The sequence below is a fragment of the Labeo rohita genome, chromosome 10, assembly GCF_022985175.1.
Source record: "Labeo rohita strain BAU-BD-2019 chromosome 10, IGBB_LRoh.1.0, whole genome shotgun sequence".
NCBI lineage: Eukaryota > Metazoa > Chordata > Actinopteri > Cypriniformes > Cyprinidae > Labeo > Labeo rohita.
The window spans coordinates 2,576,860-2,596,678 of record NC_066878.1 but is presented as its reverse complement, the minus strand read 5'-3'; the positions used below and the strand labels follow the sequence as shown (position 1 = coordinate 2,596,678).

General features: G+C 38.2%; 1 long non-coding RNA gene across 1 annotated transcript in view; it reads left to right on the top strand.

The window, feature by feature from the left end:
* Positions 1 to 19,819, top strand: part of LOC127171536 (uncharacterized) — a 58,505-nt gene that overhangs the window by 36,777 nt on the left and 1,909 nt on the right. The gene's annotated exons all lie outside the window — the stretch shown is intronic.

Sequence of the window (19,819 nt, the reverse complement as noted above, 5' to 3'; positions counted from 1 at the left end):
ATACATTTTATAGAAAAAATGCATACTTGTGCCAAGAACATTTTAACAATAAGGCTATATTTAGAAAAATATGCAAATCAGATTTTTATATCATTTTGACTAGGGATTGATTTGATTAGGGATGCACAAGGCACAGATTTCATGGAATGACCCTTAGACAAAAAATTACTAAATCATACAAAAGAAACTTCATTATCCAAAAGCAGTTAATAAATTCAGTATTAGTGCTTTTCATCAATTCAAATCGTGTCTTATCTATTTTATTTGTTTGATGAGACAGTTAAATCATGGACCACTTGGAATTTTTTAAGGTTTGAGAACTGCTGCTGTAAATGGATTATCCATAGAGAATTTAACAAAAGAAAAAACAAAGATGTTTCTTCTCTAAAAGGGCAGAAGTTGTTTTTTGCTCCACGAGGTCCAGAGGAACGGCATGGTGGACGTGTGCATCCAGGCTGAGGTAGTAGGTTGTATGGTTTCGAATGACACCATGGGAGTTAACTGTACAACCTTCTAGCTTTCCTTGGAGTACACTCATTTCATCAAGCAAGATTTCTTTTCACATACAGTAATAGAAACCTTCAAAATGGCATCCGCTGGATTACAGAATGTGTTTGCTTTTTACATCTTTAAATACCTGAAGTCAAAAGATAGATATTGGCTTGTAGGATTTCAGTGCAGTGCACTCAGAGGAGTCGGAGTAATACAGATAATTGATGTTTCCTGTTCCTTCAGGATGGACAGGCTGCCAGTTTCACTGTCAGACTCTGTGTTGTGCATATCTGCTTTTGAACAGAAGACATGCAGCATATTTTTAGTAATATAATACAGCATCACTAAAACGACAGCAGGAACCAGCACAGAAATCACCCAGTATACCTTTCAGGTAACAGAGTGTGATGTCAAATTGTCTTGTGTTTTGTCATCACTGCTGCATATCAGTCTGTTTTCCCCTGAGACGTTTGTGATGGCTGTTATAAAATTAAGTAGCATTGGATATTTCGGGAAAAAAATAATAGTAGGGAATGCTCACTGACTGCTAGTAGATTGGTTGATCTAGATTTCTCATATTTATCTATTTATGTTTTTATATATATATATATATATATATATATATATTATATTTAGCAACACTACTGTAATTAGTGTGTTGACAGCATGCTGAGCTGTAGCTTTTGGACTGAAACACCCTCAGTGAAAAGTTACATATCTACTTCTTTCTCTTTGAAGTATTACATACACATTAATTGATTTTGAAAATGCATTTCTGAACATCCCTAAAAAGCAGTAAACCCACACATATGAATCAATTATCATTTAGAGAACAATTAGTGGGTGATATATAACATGAAGTTTTGGTTGTTAGCATGAGAAATTAATTCCCTGTGATCTGTGATCCAGTTTCTCAATCCGTAAGCTTCTAGATGTATTTCTGTGGCCCTGCTAAAGACCCTGACCTCCAAGTTTTATTTTGCCCCCTGAATCGTTGAGGATTAAAGGGATTTTCAGAGGCCCAGGCCATAAACAGAGTGTGAAATGGAATATCTTAACTGTAGCGTGCAGCAGCAGTGTTGTTAGCTTCTGGATCCAGTGGCGTTTCTAATAATCGGCACTGATGTCACTTCCTGTGAGAGTTGGTGAAGTAGTTGATGTGGGTTATATTTGGAATATTAGCTCACTACTTCCTGAATACTGTACAGTATATACTGTCTAATGCATTAATTTTTTTAAATAGGAAGTGAAAGTGTAATTCCTAAAATTATAAATGTTTATGAACATCATGAGGCATGTTAATTCAGGAAGTTGCATTCTGTAACTCATTCAGCTATATTTCTGTAAGAGATTCATAAAACACTTATATATATTTTATGTAAATATATCATTTATATCAAATTTATTTATTTAATTTTTTTTTTTTTTAAGATGTATTCATTTATTTTAGACCTTTTGGCACCCAAGTGATGCTTAATATTGCAGCAGAGTTTACCTCTGGTTCATCCATCATGGTGGAAATGAAAGGTCAAGTCAGGCACATTGCTTTATGGCATACAGAAGTGCATTCTGTAATATGTTGTATACTGCGCATTTGTTTAAACTGCAGTAGGTCATCTGGCAATTTTATATCAAATACAGAATATTTACACACTGTACACTGTGTATATACTATGTACTGCAGAAAACTACGAGCAGAATGTTAGTGTGCTGTTACAAATATAGTCATAGTGGTTCCAGAGCTGCTGCAATTCTAGTTTAACACTCTTTAGACAGTATTGTTCAAAAGTTTGGGGTCGGTAAGATTATTTAATTATTTATTTTTTAAATGTTAAAAGAAGTTTCTTAAATTCACTAAGACGCCATTTATTTGATCAAACGTACAGGAAAAACATTAATATTGTGTTTAAATATTTAAAACAAGTGTTCTCTATGTTAATATGTTTTAGAATGAAATTTATATCTGTAAGTGCAAAACTGAATTTACATCAGTCTTCAGTGTCACATAATCCTTCAGAAATCATTCTAATATGCAGCTGCTCAAGAAATGTTTCCTGTTATTACTAATGTTGAAACAGTTGCACTGCTTAATATTTTTGTGGATAACATGATGCATTTTTTCAGGATGAATAATCTTTGATGTATAAAAAATTCTAAAGCACAGCATTATTGAAATGATAACTTATCAATTTCTTTACAACTTCCTGATCCCAAACTTTTGCAGCCCAGGCTCATGAAAATACGTGCCTCTAAATACATTTCTGCAGCACCGTAATTACGCACCTTACTGCACGTTTTGTGGCAGATTCAAAGTAAAATGTTCAGAAAGTGGTGCTAAGACAAACGTTCAATACATGACTGTGGCACGTTTTTATTACGATGGTACAGGCACATATTGCTGTGTTTTTATTATGCTGCTTGAGGTACGTATTGCAGCTGTTCAGAAATCAAATATCACTAAAGGTGTGTCACTAAAGGTTAATGATCTGTCGTGTTGGAAATATCCCCTACACCAAACCAATGCTAAACCTTCCCGAAAGTGTTAACAAATGCAAAACTTATATAAAAACACATTCGTTGGTGCAGCCATGCTATTTTAACTTCCTGTTTGAGCTGTTTTATCAAACCGTAGTTTCATTAGTTTCTTACCGGAGCTCACCTCTCCAGTGCAACGCGCATCACGTGAGCTACCGAGAAAACCTACTGAATTAGAAAACTCATACAATACTGCATATGAAGCTGTATATGTGACGACAACGTTCAAAAGTATCTTTTTTCGCACAGGATGTTAAAATTGTTTTGAAGTCATAACACAATATTCTACAATTGTATGAAATTTAGGTTTTATTAATCGAAACTATGTACCTGTAAATCATACTTTGTGTGAAAAGGAATAAAAATTGTTGCTGTTTTACTGTAAACTGCAGTGATTCGTACATATAAGTACTTTTTTTTCAGGTTTGCAGAAATGTATATAGAGGCACGTATTTCCAATGAGCCTGTGTTGCACCACACTTTTGAATTGGTAGTATGTCTATGCAGCATTACTCTCCCTCATCTGTTGCAAACCTGTAAAACCTTCATTCATCTTCAGATCACAAATTAGGATATTTTTGATGAAATCCGAGAGCTTTCTGACCATGCATAGACAGCAACGCAACTACCACGTTCAAGGCCCAGAAAGATAGTAAGGACATCATTAAAATAGTCCATTTGACATCAGTTGTTCAACGTAATGTTATGAAGCCATGAGAAAACTAAATTGACAACTTGTGTCTCAGATGTGTCTCCGATAATTCTGTGTTTTGGAATTTGATTAATCCAGCAGATCAGCATTTGAAAACTTGTTGTTTGGGAATGTTAACAAGCTAAAAGCAGTGCTTTTAAATGCATTGTTGAGTATCTGGCAGCAGGCATGTCTATGGCATTCAAAACACAAAAAAAGGTTTTCTTCTGCAGCACGCTTCCAAAATTTAGGTTTATAAGCTTTTGTTCTCATTTTTCAGTGGCGTGTTGCAGCTATGCACTTAACAGCCTCATATGTCCGCCCGGGCGTCTTGTGTTGGTGGGTCTCCAGCGTGAACGCCTGCAGTCTGTGAGGCCCAGTGTTCATGAAGTATTTTAGTCTGGCCTGAAAGCGTCTGTAAGCACACATAGGCCCCACAGCAATGCAGCCAACATGGTGAAAGGGACTTAACTGCTATCAATTAAGCACAGACAAATGAGCAGTGAAATAAACAAGGATTCAATGGGCAAGCGTAAGAGTCTCCGTCATTGATTCCCACTCTCACACGACGACCGGGTTGGAACGGGCTTAGCGCGGCCCCTCTAAAGCTTGAAAAGACGCGGCTCCTCTACCCAAGGCTTAAGTCCACTTCACTCCCTTTTAGTCGGGTGTCAGCTGTCTTTCTCTGTCAGCCAAACCTTCATGCAGCTTACATCTGAATTTTGTTTTGGCTCTTAGGATTTAATTTATAGAAAACAGCAGTCAAAACTCTTAAAGGGATAGTTCACAAAAAAATAAAAACTCATTTGCTCACCCTCATGTCGTACACTTTTATAAAAGTGAGAACAGCGACTGTCAAGCTTCGAAAAAGTGCACAAAATATTATTATCTGAATTCATACAATATGTTTTATGTAATAAACAAAGTGAAATTTAAAGGGATAGTTCACCCAAAAATGAAATTAGTCTCCCTTATCTCGTTGCAAACCAGTAAGACCTTCATTTGTCTTCAGAACACAAATTAAGATATTTTTGATGAAATCCAAGAGCTTTCTGACCCTGCATAGACAGCAATGCAACTACCATGTTCAAGGCCCAGAAAGATAGTAAGGACATCATTAAAATAGTCCAATTGACACCAGTTGTTCAACGTAATGCTATGAAGCCATGAGAATACAAAATTGACAACTTAATTTAACAATTTCTTCTCTTCCAGGTCAGTAGCGCGCATTCATGACAGTCATTCAAAACTGTTTTGTGAACTAGATCAGCTGTTTCAAACAATCTGACTGAAGTGAATAATTCCATACTTAAACATCACTACTTAAACTCATGAATTTGCCTAAAAGATGTAGGACACATATTGAGATTTTTAGCAGTTAAGGACTTCACTTTCAGTTTGTGCTTCACACAATGCTGTAATATGACTATCAACCACTTTTATGGCACTTTTATGTCATTATGAAGCTTATGACAGCCCCAGATCTCATTCATTTTCATTATTTTCAAAAGAGTAGCTTGGATGTTCTTCAAAAATTGATATTTAGTGTTCCACAGACAAAAGAAAGTCAATCAGGATTGGATCAGCGTCACATTTTGGGTGAACTAGCACACAGTATGTTGAATTTAAGAGAAAGCCTGTCGTTTTGTTTTCCACCGTTTCCTGTTTAAACTGACAGAGGGAGTCGAGCTGCTTTCATTTTAGGAGGGATTTTTCCGCCTTCACCTCTGCTCTCGGATGACTCTTCCAGATGTAGCAGAGCAAACCCGGCTTGAAATCGTGCTGGTTCAGCAAAACCGAGTCCAGCTGGCAACCGAGTCGAGCTGCAAGTCGTTGGTTACAGCTGTGCTTAGATTTATGTGATGGCTGAACAAATAAATTAGTGAATTTGATCGGGAGAAAGTTGAAGCTTTTGTTGCAGTGAGCCTTGGGTCCACAGAAAGGCGAAGAACTGCAGTGTCCTGAAGGTTTTTCTTACTCAAATCAACTGCTGAAGTGTTGCTTTGATATTTTTATTTGAACTTATAACAAATATACATAAACAGAGTGTGTTTACATGCAGTCTTACACTGATCGGAAAAAATGTAATTGTCTTAAAATGTTCTTTCATAAGGAAAAAAACACGATTTGACCAACACACCTAGATTTTGCTCTGTATGTACAGTCATTTATCACCATTCTGTCAGTTTATTCAGTGTGCACATGTCTGTTTACCTTACGGTGTCAAGATTGAGTATAAACTGATAATTTATTGCAGAAGATCTTGTATAAACATGGTTTTCTCGCATTATTGTGTTTCTATAATGAGTCATTTTTTCACCACTGTCAGCATTTTGCTGTGCAAACACACTAATCGTAAAACTTTATGCTCAAATCGCTTCTGAAGTAAACAAATGTGTACAAAATTAACTGCTTTGTGTTGTGTAATGGATTTAAAATGCATTTATTTTATACTAAGTATAGTTCAAGTCTATTAACATTTACTGACATATCGCTTGAGACTTATTAATGAAAAAAATCATAAAAAAGATGTAGTTAATCTTTATTTGTAGTACTACTTGTGCACAATGCACATTTCTTAATATTAAGCCTAAAATATGTTTTAATGTCAGTATTGATGTGGATTGTATGATCTTTAAATAATATCGATCTTTAAATACAAAATATTTAAAGTGTACCTAAAGTATACCTGCAATAGTTCCACTTTAAAACAAACAAATATGTGACTCTGGACCACAAAACCAGTCTTAAGTAGCATGTGTATTTTCAAATAGCTGTATCTCGGACAAATATTATATATACATAATATGTAAATGTGTATGTGGTATACATAGCAAGAAATAAAAGTATATTAAATGCATTTTAGTATATTTATTTTTCACTAGGGTTTAGTTTAGCAGGAAATAACAGTCCAAATTGAATACATTTTAATCAAACACTTTTTTCTGTGTAATCCAACACAGGAATAATGCACTGATGCACAGTAACGAAGATAAATTGGTGCATGTTGTCTTTGAGTTCACTGTTGTGTGATTATCTAAGACGGTATGTCTTTTATCATCCACTTCTGTCTGATTCTTCCAGACGTGTGACCAAACCCTACTCATTGATTCTGATTAGAAGGTCTGCGATTGGCCGTCTAGCCTTTTGCCCCCTGTACACGAGAGCGAGGTGCTGATGAACATGACCTACTGGTCCCAGACCGCTGTCGACCTTAACAGGGCCACAGCTGCATCAGGAGCCGCCAGACGTTACCGTGGTGATGAGGTGCTGAGATTTATGACAGATGAATAAGAGTAATCTAAGCGTAGCAGACAGAGGTGCTATTGATCTGTCTGGAGTCAGGGCCGCTGCTGCTGCTGATGACACTTTTTCCAGTCGATACGCATTTGACCTCTGACCCTGCATGAGAGATCAATGAGTTCGATTCGGATGGGCGGGGCCTGCGTGCTCGGCCGCCAGCCAGTCAGACAAGATGTTATAGCGGTTAAAGACCTGCGTTCAGCAGACCCGAATGCTGTGTGTCTGTGCACTCAGATGGTCCCAGTGAGGGTTTTCCGGGTTCTTATGATTGTAAGATGTTGATGTAACTACCTACCTAAATTCATTAATTACGCACCCTCATGTTGTTCCAAACCCGTAAGAACTTCATTCATCTTCGGAACAAAAATTAAGATATTTTTTAAGGAAATCTGAGAGCTTTCTGACCCTGAATAGACACAGATGACATGTTCAAGGCAGAGAAGGGTAGTAAGGACATTGATAAAATAGTCCATGTGACATCAGTAGTTCAACTGTAATTTTATGAAGCTACGGGAATACTTTTTGTCAATGTGCGTTGAAAACTGACACAGAAGAGAAGAAATTGTTAAAGTCATTAGTTTGGTTATCTTTGTGCACAAAAAGTATTTTCGTAGTTTTATAACATCATGGTTGAACCACTGATATCACATGGACTATTTTAAAGTGCTCCTATTATGCCATTTTAAAGGTTGCTAATATTCTTTTATGGGTCTCCTAAAACAGGTTTACATGTATGCAAGGTCAAAAAACACTTTAGTTTTCTCCAAAAATAGATTTAATTTTACCTAATTTCTAAGTGATTTGTTAAAGACTTGTGCAAAGCAGTTCAAAGAATCAATCTCTCTAAACCCCTCCTTTCCGTGAGCCCTCACTGCTGTGATTGGTCAGATGGTGCAGTCCTTTATGATTGGTTTACCGCGTACAGCGGTTGTCGAAAACGAAACGCCCATGAATGACAGCCCTGGAGACTTGTCAATACATAGGAAAAATGGCATCAATTATACCTTACCAATTTGAGCCGGAGTCTTACGATGAAATGGTTGAAGTGGCTGATCGACAAGTTAGCATGGACTACCGTGGAACATGCTCGCAGTTTGCTTATGTAAGCGAACCGTGCACACCTCTATGTTGTAAACTTCAACATTGTATAATGCATTACACCTTGTAAAGTCATTCGCCATCCTTTATCATTACTCCAACTAATGAGACAGACAGACAGTCAAGCTGCATCAGTCACAAATTTTTAGACTACAGTGGGCCCACAGCTGAACAACAGAACTACAGAAGTGTGAGTTAGCCGGTTAGTAAGACACGTGCAGGGTTGTTACACAACTACGTATTTTGAACGCTCGCTAGAAAATACAATCATCAATTATTAATCATACTTACAGGTAGAGGTTCAAAGGAGCAAGCCAGTCCAAATAAACTGGGCACTGATCTATCTTTTAAAGGGGTCATCGGATGCTAAGTTCACTTTTTCATGTTGTTTGAACATTAATGTGTGTTGGCAGTGTATGTACAAATCTACCCTCTAATGATAAAAATCCATGCAGTGGTTTTTAATTAATCTGTAAAAATAATATCCCCTTTTTCAAATCGAGCCATTCTCAGATGCCTGTCGGTGTGCTGTCGCACCGACAGAGGCCGCTCCCACAATAGTTGCTTGACATGAGCGATTTACCTCGAATCAGCTGTCTCAGTCCAGTAACTTTCCATGTTTTGATGCCAGAGCAGGGACGTAAATTAGACAAGAATATCTCCGATTGAGCGATTGAGGCGTTGTGTTGCTGGATGTAATAATGAACATAGTGGTCGTCATTTACTCCCGACATTTGAACCGCTAAAGATGCAGTAGATTACATTTGTTTGTGAAGGGAATGCGCCTCCCAATCTACATATATCCGTTCGCGCGAATCATTCATGATCCAGCTTCACTTACAGCAGAAGTGAGTATAGCGTTTTTTATGAATTTTTGCAATCGCCTTTCCTTATAACATGGTAGTTAGGACGTTTAGCGGCTAAACGTGGCTAAATGCCGCTAATGTAAACAAGACCATCTTTCCACAGAGAGAAGAGAGGGGCGGGGTGAGCAGAGCTCATTTGCATTTAAAGGAACAACCCCTTAGAATGAGATGATTTTTGCAGAGCTCATTTTGACAAGGTAAAAAGGGTGTTGTTTTACAAAACCATTGAGAATTTTTAATCAAAGTATATTAGAGACTTTTCATTAAGACCCTAAAGAATCATATCAACTTGTGGAAAATGGGCATCCGATGACCCCTTTAAGAGCAAACGTTTGGTGAATCCCGCATTGTACTCCCCGAGATTGAAAAAGCAGTCGTCAGTAAAATGACAGGAACAAAACACAAGATTGGAATTGTGCTGCTGAGATGATGTTGAAAAAATGAATGTTAACCACTGATTCTTTGTAGATTCATCTTTTGGAAGTAAATATAAAACAAATTTACTCTCACAGTGTAGGATACAGCGTCTTCTCAACATGAGTAAACCATATGGAAATTTTACTGTGTTTGTGGGCGGGGAAGGTTGTTCGCGATGTAGAACGTGGGCGGACATTATGCAGATATGTTACTTCATGACGTGCAACCAAAACAGAATAAGATTCGAATTCCTGATGACTCGTTCAGGCGATTGTGAGCCGATTCTTTTTTTTTTTTTGATAGACAATAACTTTATTTGTCGTCCACTGTTGACTTCACAACTTTGAACATTTTAACATTTTATGTTCACATACAGCTACATGACACACTGCATGAAAGATCATATTTGAAAAGGCATAATAGGAGCACTTTAATAATGTTCTTACTACCTTTCTGGGCCTTAAATGCATTTGCGTTGCTGTCTGTGCAGGGTCAAAAAGCTCTTATAGAAAAAGTTCTTACAGGTTTGGAACAACATGAGGGTGAGTAATTAATGACAGAATTGTAATTTTTGGGTGAATTATTCCTATAATTATTACAGTTCAATGTATAACCCATCCCACATTGTTTATGCTGCACTCTAAAAAAAAATATGGCTCTATTTAGATCCATAGAATCCTGAAGAACCCTTTTACACTCTTAAAAATAAAGGTTGTTTATTGGCATCAATGCTTCTATGAAAAACCTTGAACATCCATGGAACCTTTTACATGCAGAAAAGGTTCTTTATAGTCGAAAAAAGATTTTTAGATTTTTAAAATGTTCGTCAAAATGGTTCTTTTAGAGAACTGTTCACTGAAAGGTTCTTTGGGGAACCAAAAATGGCTCTTCTATGGCAGCACTGTAAAAACACCCTTTTGGAACATTTATTTTTAAGAGTGTATGCTAAAATCATTCTTTGTGTTAGAATTTAGGGTTCTTTATTCCCGCCTGTTTGTTTTTCAAATCTGTAACTGTCAAAGCACCTCATTACTGATTTTCTGGAGTTCAGTCCAACTATACAGACTGTCAACACACTTTAATGATGTTAATATACTGATATTAATGAAAAACAGTCACTAAAAAGGTTATTTATAACAGCATTAAAGTCCTATCCCTGATAGCACACGTACACTAAGGAGATGTTTATTTGACGTCTGCAAAACGTTTTTTTTATTCGTTTTTATTTTATTTATCTGCAATGTGACTATAGGACGTTTCCTATCAGATGTCAAATAGGTGGCTATTAGAAGTCTTTAAAGGGTTACTTCACCCCAAAATGAAAATTTTGTCATTAATCTCTTACCCCCTTGTCGTTCCAAACCGGTAAAAGCTTTGTTCGTCTTCAGAACACAATTTAAGATATTTTGGATGAAAACCAGGAGGCTTGCGACTGTCCCATTGACTGACAGGTAAATACCAATGTCAAGACCCAGAAAAGAATGGAAGGCATTGTCTGCGTATGCCGTTCTGTGTGAGCTGCACCACACGGATACATTTTCTATTCATTTTCTATTTATATTTACCTGGCAGTCAATGGGACAGTCACAAGCCTCTCGGTTTTCATCCAAAATATCTTAAATTGTGTTCCAAAGATGAACAAAACTTTTACGGGTTTGGAACGACATGAGGGTAAGTGATCAATGAAAAAAATTTCATTTTGGGGTGGAGTAACCCTTTAAGATGTTTATGATTTAGAATGTATGTAAAACTGACATCTTACAGACGTCTGTCAGATGTTTGATCTTTAACAGACATCTCGCAGACGTGTGCTATCTGAGTATAGCATTTTCAATGCATGGTTCTTTATGGAACCCTATAAAAAGGGTTCTAATTAGCACCAAAAAAGGTTCTGCTGTTAATAGCATACGTACATCTGCAAGATGTCTGTTAAAGATCACTTGTTTTGGAAGGCATCTGCTGTGTACAAACATCTGACAGACATCTGTAAGATGTCAGTTTTACATACATTCTAAATTATAAACATCTTAAAGACATCTAGTAGATGTCTATTTGACATCTGATAGGAAACGTCTTATAGATGTATTGCAGATGGGCAAAAACTCTAAAACAAATACGTCTTGCAGATGTAAATGCAAACATCAATAGACTCAATGTATGTGTGTTATCAGGGTTGTTACAAGCTAAAGAACCCTTTTCTGGTACTGTTTAGAACCATTTTCTTAGAAGTGTGCAGGTATGAGTGACATCTTAAATCATGTGGTGGACAATGTTTTTAAAAAATTCATAGACATAAAAAAGGAACCTGAACCATGTAGCCTTTCTGTAACTCAAACTGTAAGAGCATGGTGCTTGCAAAGTCATGGGTTTGATTCATAGGAAAAGCAAGAATTGATAAAATGTGTACCTGAGTTGCTTTAAATACAAGCATCTGCAAAATGTATACATGTAAATGTAAATATAGACTTCAGGTTGGCTTTTTAGATTTCAACTAGCAAGCAACCACCTTAGCAACACCCTGGCAGCCATCCAGAACACATTAGCAACCACATAGCAACACCGAGACATAGTGGAAATGAGTTTTGCACAGGCAAACGCTACTCATATTTTCTTCAACAAATGTAAAAATGTAGTTAAAAAATGTTTGGCTGTGATTAAAGAGATCCACATCTTTGGAGTCTCGTTTGTGTGTCTGAGTCACTGTGTTTTAAAATGACTAGAAATGTGTTTCAGGATATGAGAAATAAGAGATTTCTGAGTGGGTCTGAAGGCTTGTAAAGTCGCAGTTTAATTAGAGACGGACGTCGAACTCAATATGTTGCTCTTTGTGTAGTGGTTTATGGTGTGTTCCCTTCTGTCTAGCATTCATTGTGTCTTTGTGTGTGTGCTGTCTGGTACTATGCGGTGACAGCGCTCTGCTGATGGCCTGTGTGTGTGTGTGTGTGTGTGTGTGTGTTGATTGATCACCATCATTCCCTTTCGGTCCCTGCTGATCCCACCAACCTTCCCCACACACACAAATACACACAGTTCTCCATCCTACAGCGTGATAGACTTGAACCTGTATGCTGCGTGCTCGTATCGACAAACCTATGTTCATACGCTGCCCAAGATGGCGTGAGTTTAAACATTGAATCTATGTGAGCTCTCCCGCATTGTGTGTGTGTGTGTGTGTTTTGAAGCTCTGCATTGCAGTAGAACAGACGTGGTGAGTTTGTGCATTAAGCTCGTAATCAATGATGTGTGCGGTGGGCAGTCGGCGCCCAGCACCCCTCTATGATGGGGTCACGACTCTCACACACCCCCCAGTGCAAGCACAAGGGTCAGAGGTCATTCAGGGCCACTGCCAAACAGATAAAGATGCGTCTGGTACTCGCAGAGCCACACAGGGTGTGCACGTCGCCTTTGTAAATTTTTTGTTTAATATTTATCAGCCTTAGCAGTGCATATATTATCACTAACGCATGTTTTGTATATGTGACCCTGGACCACAAAACCAGTCAATTTTTTGAAATCAAGATTTATACATCATCTGGAAGCTGAATAAATAAGCTTTCCGTTGATGTCTGGTTTGTTAGGCTAGGATAATATTTGGCCGTGATACAACTATTTGAAAATCTGGAATCTGAGAGTGCAAAAAAAATAAAAATATTGTGAAAAACGCCTTTAACGTTGTCCAAATGAAATTCTTAGCAATGCATATTACTAATAAAGAAATAAGTTTTGATCAATTTATGCTAGGAAATCTACAAAATGTCTTCATAGAACATGATCTTTACTTAATATCCTTATAATTATGACCCATACAAATGTACCCGTGCTACTAAAGACTGGTTTTGTGGTCCAGGGTCACATATGTGCATGTGTACATTGGACCTGATTCTTAAAATACAATGCATATGTCATTCAGTCCAATTTGTGTAAGAATGAGCTAATAAACTGTTTGTTACGAAGGGTTTATGCAAAAATTTGTTATGCTAATGTCTCAAGAGGCCTATTATTTTTGATTCACATTGCACTTTCAATCAGCTACATGATGATGGTTGTTTGCATTGTTTGTTAACATCTTAATGTTTGTTTTGTTTAAATGGCTGTTATTTTATCTCCTTGTTTTGTTTAATTTGCTTTTGATTTTCTTTGTCGTCTCTTTTCTTATTTTGTCAAATCTTATTTTGTTTATCTTTGTTTCGTCACCTGCTACCATTTCATTATTTAGATTCATCTCTTCAAACTACCTTTGTTTTTTATTGTTTGTTGTTTATTTCCTTGTTTGTTGTCTCATTTTCTCATTTTCTTTATCTTGCTGTTTCTCCTCCTCGTTTTGTTTGAATTGCTTTTTGTTATTTGATTGAATATATCTCCTTTTGTTTAGTTTAAATGGCCTTTTCTCCCATTTATTTTTCGTCAGCTTGCTCTCCTTAAATCATCATTTCATTCGTTCTTTTTTAAAGACGATCCCTAGATACTGTGTAATTGTACAAAAATGACTACGTATAGCTTTGCTGTGGCGGTCAAACACTTTTCTGCAGCTTTGCCGGAGGGGTGGCGGATGACCCTCCTCAATCAGTTGTGGAAATGTTGTCACAATATTGTGACAGACAGATTGTCGTGTGGTTGCACAGAGCGCCGCGGAGAGTGAGACGCCATTTCTGGCTGCTGGCTGGCTGCGTTTTTTCGAGCCTTCGGAGAAAGTGAGGGATTGATCAGTGCAGAGGGGAAGTGGAGCTGAGATGAAGAGAGGGAGGGAGGGAGCGAGACGGAGGGGAGGGCGGGTGGGGGGAAGCGCTCTCGCTGCAGAATCTGCCGCTCGCTGGCACTCAGTCACACCGAGAGAGCGAGAGCGGGTCTCACAGACGGCCCAGGTACAGGTACAGAGACGCCCGGCACAGGTGTCCGGACCGGAGGAGGATGAGCGGGTGAGTGCGTGTCGCCAGCGCAAGGTGCGTGTCAGACTGACGAGTGTGAGGAGGGTGACAGTGACGAGAGGCTGTGCGGTGGTCCTGATGAAGATGATGTGTCTTCTTTTGGTGACATCTCACTGTCTGAGGATGCTTTTCTTTCCTCACTCTTTTTCTGTCTCTCTTTTTCTTTTCCCTTGAAGATAACAAAGTCGGCACAGGTTTGAAGGTAGACAGTGTGCTTGTCAGTGTGTGTGTGTGTGTGTGTGTGTGTGAGGCACGTGGCGGCCGCTCTCATTTCCGGGAGTGTCCACACCGTCTGGTCCCTGAGGATGAACGATGCTTCTTGTTTGTGGGGGGAGGAGGAGTCTTCAAGGTGTGTATGTGTGCATCAGATGCAGTGTAAACGACATGCATGTTTTGACTGCCGTGTGCATTATTGGATTTGCTTGCAGTTAGTGTTGTGAGGTTGCATGCATGATCTCGTCTGCGCTCACAAAGTCACAAAAAGACAACTTATAGCAAAAGCAGTGAGGGGGAATCACAGGCGCTGCGTGTCTGGGTGGGTGTGGGGTGGTCTTGCGGGGAGCCGTCCAAGCCGGGGTTTTCTTTTTTGCTAATTTTGCCCCAGCGCCGGTTTACCGGCTCTTGAACGTGGCTGATCAATTGCCGCTACACGTTTTTCGCTGTAATGGAGTCAGTGGCGGGAGACGAGACGCAGACAGACACACACACACACACACACGTACACATACAGACGTTCATGTCTGAAGCTGCAGTCAGAGGCCAGCGGTTCTGCTCACCAGAGATCCTCAGGATGAGAAACACAGGACAAAGAGAAAGACAGACAGAGAGAGACTGACCATCTGACTGGAGGCTTTTCTCGACCAACAAAGGCTATGCTGCTCCCTCGACGGACAGCTCCTGGTCCTGGTTTCCTCTTACCTGATTTTTTTTTGTCCGTCTGCTTTTGTGTGCTTGCAATTTGGTGCATGATATACTTGTGCGCTGCATGCCTGCGACTCAAAGCACATTTTAAATTTCTATAGGCCGAACTTTATTAGCAGAATATTCTTCGTTATGCTGGACGAAAGAGAGGACGTGAGCGTGCAATACTTTTGTGTGTGTTTGTGTGTAAGTCACTAACCTGTGCGGACACCGCTGCACTCCTCCTGGTCCCTGAGACCCTAACTTGTGAGCTTTGTGTGCTAAAAATCACAGGTTAAGCTCTTGGGACCTGGGCAGAGGGCAAAAGCACTGAATCCCCTGGACTCTGTGTCCCAACAGAGACGGACGTGGGACGGATGTCTGTGAGAGATAAGACAAACGGTGGACGAGACAGACGATGCGACGCTGGCGTGTCTGAGAGATTTAATGTTCAATATGTTCACATTCCTATGATGGTTTCTTCTGGTTTTTGAATAAAACTCGATCCTGTACGTCTGCTGAGGTGTTTTTTCTTTGGGGTGAGGGGCGCAGAGAGGGTCGTCATGCTAATCGCTCTGTCTGGCTGTCTGGTCGCCACTGCAGCTCATCTATAAATGACCTTTATCGCATCGGCGGCAGGAGGAAGGGCCGGGATTATCAGTTATTCCCACTGCGATTGACGATTCATTCGTTATTTTAAAAAAATCTGTGGGAATCTTTTCTAAAGAAGAAGTTTTTATAGTGACGCCCTTCGTAGAAGATCCCAGCACCTGCGCTATTATAAAAACAAGTCTGCTTGGCTCTGTCCTCATGTATCCACCAGATGTAATGTAATTTTTTGTTTAATCCAATAACATAAAATCTGTCTGATGCATAGCCAAACAAGTCTGTGCGGAAAAAAACAAAACAAAAAAAAAACGAGCGACATATTGAACCAACATATGCTGACACCTTCATTTACACATAAACGATTTCTATGAATAGACTTCATTACCTCTCGAAGACCAGAGTTTGCTTGCAGATTATCGCGTTTATAGGCACGGCACGCACGGGCGTCCATGTTTATATGGATCTCAATGTGTCGTCATGTTGTTTTGGAGCAGAAATGACATTGAACTCCAGACGGATGGTAGGGTCCGGTTGGCACGGAGCTGCGGGCTCCTTCCTGTTTTAAAGATGTGAACTCATTAAGTCTAACGCCTGGCTTTGCTCTTTATCTCCCTGGAGTGTTTAACTTTTGAAAACCTAATTTTGCTAAATTACCCACATTAGAAATGTAGTTTCAAAACAATTGATTTCTCCCTATTGCTCTCTCTCTCTTTCTCTCTCTCTAATTATATTTTTCCCCTGCTTGGTTTCGTTCTGAACAATGGCGGATGCCAACTAATCAGGCTGGGTCTGTGCCACAAAGCTCCCAGCAACAGCTGAAGCTCTGCCATGCTCTGTGCATACCAAGCAGTCAGCCACGACCGGCGAGCGCCAGCCTGGTGCCCAACGCGGGGTCAGACAGTTTTATTAGGATCCGTCTGACACTCGGCACAGGCTGGCACTGCCAACGCACAGATAAAATCTTGTGTGCTGCTCACACTATTCATCTGAGCTAGCACATAAATACTCCCTCATCCCACACACACACACACATGGACCATTTCATCAGCTAGATGAGAAAAGGAACAAAGACTTGGAACCAGCCAGGAACGAAGATTTTGTTTTTTAATAAACGGCCCGACTTCTGAATGGTCCAGCAAGCAAGCATCAGGGTCTGATGTCTCAGCCTCACTGGCGTGGTTTCATATTTACATTTTTGGCTGACAGCACTGTTTCATTTGTGTGTAGCAGAGCAAAAAATGCTTCGTTTTCTGGCTGATAAGTCTTTAGGCGACCAGAAAGATAGCCAGACAAATAGATATGCAAACAATGAATGAATTAATGTGAAATAGTTTAATATTATATACAGCTTCCCAATATTATTTCTCTAAACTGACTGGCTGTCACATTAGCTAAAAATAAAACAGACAGGCTGAGATGACATTTATCAGTCTGTAACGAAATGAATGACACATAATTCCGTGCATAAACCTTGCTTAAATTACTTTGCTTAAAAGCAAAGTAAATATGTGACCCTGGACCACAAAACCAGTCTTAAGTAGCACAGGTATATTTGTAGCACTAGCCAAAAATACACTGTATGGGTCAAAATTATAGAATTTTCTTTTATGCCAAAAAACATTGTGATATTAAGTAAAGATTATGTTGAATATTTAATAAATTTCCTACCATAAATATATCAAAACTGAATTTTTTGATTAGTAATATGCATTGCTACAAACTTCATTTGGACAACTTTAAAGGTGATTTTCTCAATATTTAGACTTTTTTTGCACCCTCAGGTTTCAGATTTTCATATATATGTATCTCAGCCAAATGTTTTCCTATCCTATCAAACCATACATCAATGGAAAGCTTGTTTATTCAACTTTCAAGTGATATTTCAAGAAATTGAGACTAGAAATGAGACAAGAACGTTTACTTTTAAAGTAAAATTATGTTTTAAGCATATTTATTTTACTGGACAACAAGACAGAAATGTTGTTGAAGAAATTCAGTAGTTATCAAACATTTTGAAATACAAAACATACCTGATATCGAATCGTTTAGTTCACACGAGAATCACCGAGTCACCCTTGTTATAGACCGCATGAAAGATTCCCTTGATAAATGTCAGGAGATAAAGAGCGGCCACTGAGGAATTAAAAGAGCCTGCTGATGGTGTGTGTGTTCTCGCTAACCGCATGCGGTTTAAATAAACTTAACATTTGTCTGGGATAAAGGTACTGAAAGTAGATTAAGCACTGAGAGCTCAGGCAGGAGAAACTGCAGGAGCCGGGTGAATTTACAGGATTACAGGAATCTTTCTTCCATTGCTTGTCAGGGATTGTTGTGGTGCATGTTATCAGTGCAGGTCAGGGGAAACAGTGGGTCCTTCTCGCTGCTCGCTGCAGGTACAAATAACTGGGGCAAACACACGTCTGCGTACATCCGCATGAAAGAACTACTGGCACTTATGAGAACAAATGCCACGGAATGTACTTGTTATTAGTGTTTTTTGAAGAATATCTTTAGTTTCCCATTTAAACAGTATACTCAAAGTCTAATTTAGTACTAAACAGGTGCTGTACATTAAATTTAGATTCCTAATTCCACTTTACAAATATACAAATTTAACTTCAAGATTCTATTACTGAAATGCTGTTATTGGCCACAGCAAAAATAATTTGGTAATTTGGTTTCACATTTTAAGTCATATTACTTCCCGCAAGTTTTGTTAATTGAGATAATTGTTAATAAATTAACTGTGTGTTAAACAAAGCGTCTTTCATCATTTTTTGTTGTCACCCTGTTATAGCTATAAGCCATTGGAGGCCATGTATTAGTCATTTTGTTATAGTCATATCATACTGAGCTTATTAAAAATCCTTTAATTCACTGTTAAGAAAGTGTTTTGCACACTTTGTGTTGCTTTTAACTTTCACTGACTATTGGTATGGAGCTACTTTTTTTTTAATATGTGACCCTGAACGACAAAACCAGATTTATACACAAAGATTTATACACAAGATTTATACACAAAAAAATCAAAATATTGAGAAAATCACCTTTAAAGTTAACCAAATGAAGTTATTAGCAATGCATATTACTAATCAAAAATTAAGTTTTGATATGTTTACGGTAGGAAATTTACAAAATATCTTAATAGAACATGATCTTTAGTTAATATCCAAATTATTTTTGGCATAAAAAGCAATCATTTTGACCTATACAATGTGTTTTTGGCTATTTCTACAAATGTACCTGTGCTACTTGTGGTCCAGGGTCACATATTATATACTAGTTTCCAACATACACTATTACAAAATAAAAGCAGTGGCATAGAAGAACCATTTTGGTTTCCCCATTTTGTTTTCATTGAAAAACATTTTAATAATCTACTTTTTTCCGCTATATAAATTTACACTATTTGTCCAATGGAAAGGTTTCATAGATGTTAAAGGTTCTTCATGAAACCATCAATACCAATAAATATTAATTTTAGGAGTATAGAACTAGCTGTTTTGTATGTTTGTGTTGTTTTGATGGTTAAACTCAAAATGTGCGTTGATGTGTCAAATTGGTCCTCCGTTATTTTCACCAAATGTTCGAAAACTGACTCTGAACTTGATAAACATGCATCAAACATCAAAATAGATGTTTTCCACACTTTAAAGAGGTGCAAATGATTGTATTTAGTTAATAACAATCATATGTGACCCTGGACCACAAAACCAGTCATAAGGTAGTACAGGTTTATTTATAGCAATAGCCAACAATAGATTGTATGGGTCAAAATGATTTTTCTTTTATGCCAAAAATCATTAGGATAAAGGTAAAAAGATCATGTTCCATGAAGATATTTTGTAAATTCCCTACTGTAAATATATAAAGTTTGACTAATAATATGCATTGCTAAGAACTTCATCTGGACAACTTTAATGGCGATTTTCTCAATATTTTGATTTTTATGCACCCTCAGATTACAGATTTTCAAATAATTG